Below are 3,339 nucleotides of genomic sequence, written 5' to 3'. Positions count from 1 at the left end.
TGCTCGACCTGGGGTCACGATGCAGGTCACGTCGTAAGGCGTTTCAGTAAAGACGACTCGTTCTCGGTGGCTTCTCATGGAGGCCTAGTCGCGGCACAGACTGTGGCGACCCTTGGCTCCCCGTTACACTACACCGATGTGGACAACTTGGCACACGACTTGAGGTCGTGGCACAGGTTTAGGCCTTTGAGATTTTTGGTAGGTTTACTTTTCCAAACTTTTCCCTTTGGTTTCGATATATAGTAACTACAAAAGATCATAGTTTGAGTTGCTTTTATTGGTCCAAGAATCTTGCAAACACGTTGTAATCATCCCAGTTAGTAACATACACTATAAAACAAAATTAAGGCTTTCACCACGGAAAAATTGATGGGTGAAAATGGTATCTGTCTGTGATACGTCATTGGTGAAAGTCCGTCGGAGAAAATATGGTGGGTAAGCCTTCACCGACATCCGGATTCMCCGATAGATCACTGACGATTGATGATCCCGACAAATCACCACAGTTTCTATTACCAAAGGATTTCCAACGAGCTAATTACTGACGAATATACGAGGGATTTCACTAAGGATCACTGAAGACCATAACTAAATGATAAAAAAATATTTTACCTTAGAAAACTTTGGACATCATTCCCAAGTTTTACAAGTACGATAACTTGTGTTTGGAACTGGAAATGAAGTACATTAATTAGTTGCAAATGTTCAACATTAGTGTTCTGATGAGCATTCTACAACTACGTTCGTTTAATAAAATGTATAATCAGATAAAATTATTCAAATATATTATGACTTTTTACTTGTAAAACAAGTACAATGACTTAAGAATTAGTCACGATTTGATTGGAGTGACCATTAGTGGTACATCTCTTTGAAACGGAATCCCAAACTTCTCATCCATATCCATATCTTGTGGTCTCATATTACCTTTGAGCTTCCAATCAAACTTGTGAATCAAAGATCCTAAMATTATATGTAACATTCTATGAGCCATATTCAATCCTGGACAAATCCTCCTCCCAGAACCAAAAGGAATGAACTTGAAGTCTTGGCCTTTATAGTCAATCTCGACGTTCAAAAACCTCTCTGGTATGAAAAATTCTGGGTCTRACCAAACATTCGGGTCTCTTCCAATCGCCCATACATTACAAAGGATTTGTGCATTTTTAGGAATGATGAAGCGTTGGACTTATACATCTTGTATGGCTTGGCGAGGGACAAGAAATGGTCCTGGAGGATGCAGCCGAAGTGTTTCTTTTATTATAGCTTGTAGGTAAGGGAGTCTAGAGATATCCTGAAATTGTATATTTCTTTTGTTGTTTTGCATAAGTTTAACAACTTCTAACCGAGCTATTTCCATTTTTTCCGGGTTACGAATAAGCTCAGCCATTGCCCATTCGAATGTGCATGATGTTGTATCTGTTCCAGCTAGAAATAAAACCTACAAAAATTTGTGAAATGGTTAATTTTACACTTCCTTACTTACAACTGGTTGAAATAATCATAATTACCAATTACACAATAAGACTATTTACTTAACAAGTATACTTCATGTTTTAACTATTCCATTTGTTGGCAAATTCAAACAAAATTGGTTCGCTTCATTTTATGATTTGACCAAGGGTAAATCATAGTGCTTTATCTTTGACGAAGGCCAAAACCTAATTTCTGAAAATATAAAAAAAAAACCTGTTTGATTTGGTTCGTGTTATTTTTTTGGTTGTTACTGTTAAAAATTATATCCGACATTCTTATGAAGAGCTCATTTTCATGTCATAAAATAATTATAACATGTGAATATACTAAAATAATTTACTTACGAAAAACAAATGTCTCATGTCATTTCGACTGAACTCAGATTCATCTTTCAGATGGAGGTTGAGTAATGAGTCCAAAACATCATTGTTTGTGCATGAAACACCATCACATGACAATGAGCTCGATCGTTTTTGCAACCGTTGATCAATGATCTTATCGATGATAGTTAACAACTTCTTAGCATAAACATTTCCACGTCGTAGCAACCCTTGTGGATCCAATGATTTAATTACCGGAAAGAAGTCGGCTAGATTTGGCTTCCCAACAATCTCCATTAACCCGGATATTGCTTCCTTGAACTCTTGTGATGTCTCCGAACCATATTGAGCAAAATCCATAGAAAATATGAAGTTGGATAAAATGTTAAGAGTTGTCGTAAACGCAACTGCATTTATGTTCACCTCCTTTACATTTACACAACATTGATTAACATAGTTAACAAATTCTTGCACCTACAAGTAGAAAGAAATTCTATTTAATGAGTTAATTTATATGAATATTTATCTAAAATATGAGAGAAATGAAAACATCGATAAAAAAACTGTGAATTTATAAATTATATATTATGCATTATGTAACTATACATTTAAGTGATAATAAATTATTACTAATACTCATTTTAGAAAATTGAAATAAGTGATTGAATATATTATGCTGGCTGATTTATTACTATAATATCTATTTTGATTAAATATTTATTCACTATTTTGATTATCATCAAACGAGTATATATAATCAAATACATATGCAAAAGGTAACAGACTTTGCTAMTATATGTTATTCYRTTTGTACCTTCTCCTCACRTAGTCGTTCGCTGCCATMTAGACATTGCACYGAGAACAAATATTCTTTGCTTATTTTTCGGAGTCTTCGCCATTGTTCTCCGACYGGCAACCATGCCATGGAGTATTTATGGTGGTTCATAGTTCGGGCGGTGTCTGGGATTGATCGGCTAGAGAACTCTTTATCATGTATGTGAAAGAATTCTTTGGCGATATCGGGGGATGTAACAACTATGGTTGTTCTACTTCCTAGYTTAAGCGACATTAATGGACCATAACATTTAGAGAGTGTGGCAAGAGAGCGATGGGGTTTGTTGCCAAGTTCTAAAAGGTTTCCGATAAATGGAAAAGCGTATGGCCCTGGCGGAAGCCGTGAGCTGTGGCKGCCGGAGGTCGTGACAACATAGATGAATGATGAAAGGAAAGATAGTAAGAGAAAGAAGGTTGAATAATCCATCGTTTTTGTTTGTTGGGGGTGGGTGTTATTTGATCACACTCGATTTAAATATCTCCCTTTATTGATTAATGGCCACCGAATTCATTCACGGCCGCCGAATTCATTCACGGCCACCTAACGGGTTATAATAAAAAGAGTAAATTGCAATATTGGTCCCTATGGTTTATTGGTTTTCTTGGTTTGGGTCCCTACAAAGTTTTTATTGCCAGAAAATAYTCGTGATGCAAAAGTACTTGGTTTAGGTTCCTAAGGCTAATGATGGTTTAAAAAATCCATTAAATC

General features: G+C 35.9%; 1 pseudogene; it reads right to left on the bottom strand.

Annotated features, from left to right (window-relative positions):
• Positions 1-832: 832 nt before the first annotated feature.
• LOC112504317 lies at positions 833-3,057 on the bottom strand (annotated as a pseudogene).
• Between the last annotated feature and the right edge of the window lie 282 nt (positions 3,058-3,339).

The sequence above is a fragment of the Cynara cardunculus genome, unplaced genomic scaffold, assembly GCF_001531365.2.
Source record: "Cynara cardunculus var. scolymus isolate 2C unplaced genomic scaffold, CcrdV1 Un_Scaffold_5201, whole genome shotgun sequence".
Classification (NCBI taxonomy): domain Eukaryota; kingdom Viridiplantae; phylum Streptophyta; class Magnoliopsida; order Asterales; family Asteraceae; genus Cynara; species Cynara cardunculus.
The sequence above is the reverse complement of the archived record's forward strand: the minus strand, read 5'-3'. Positions and strand labels throughout refer to the sequence as shown.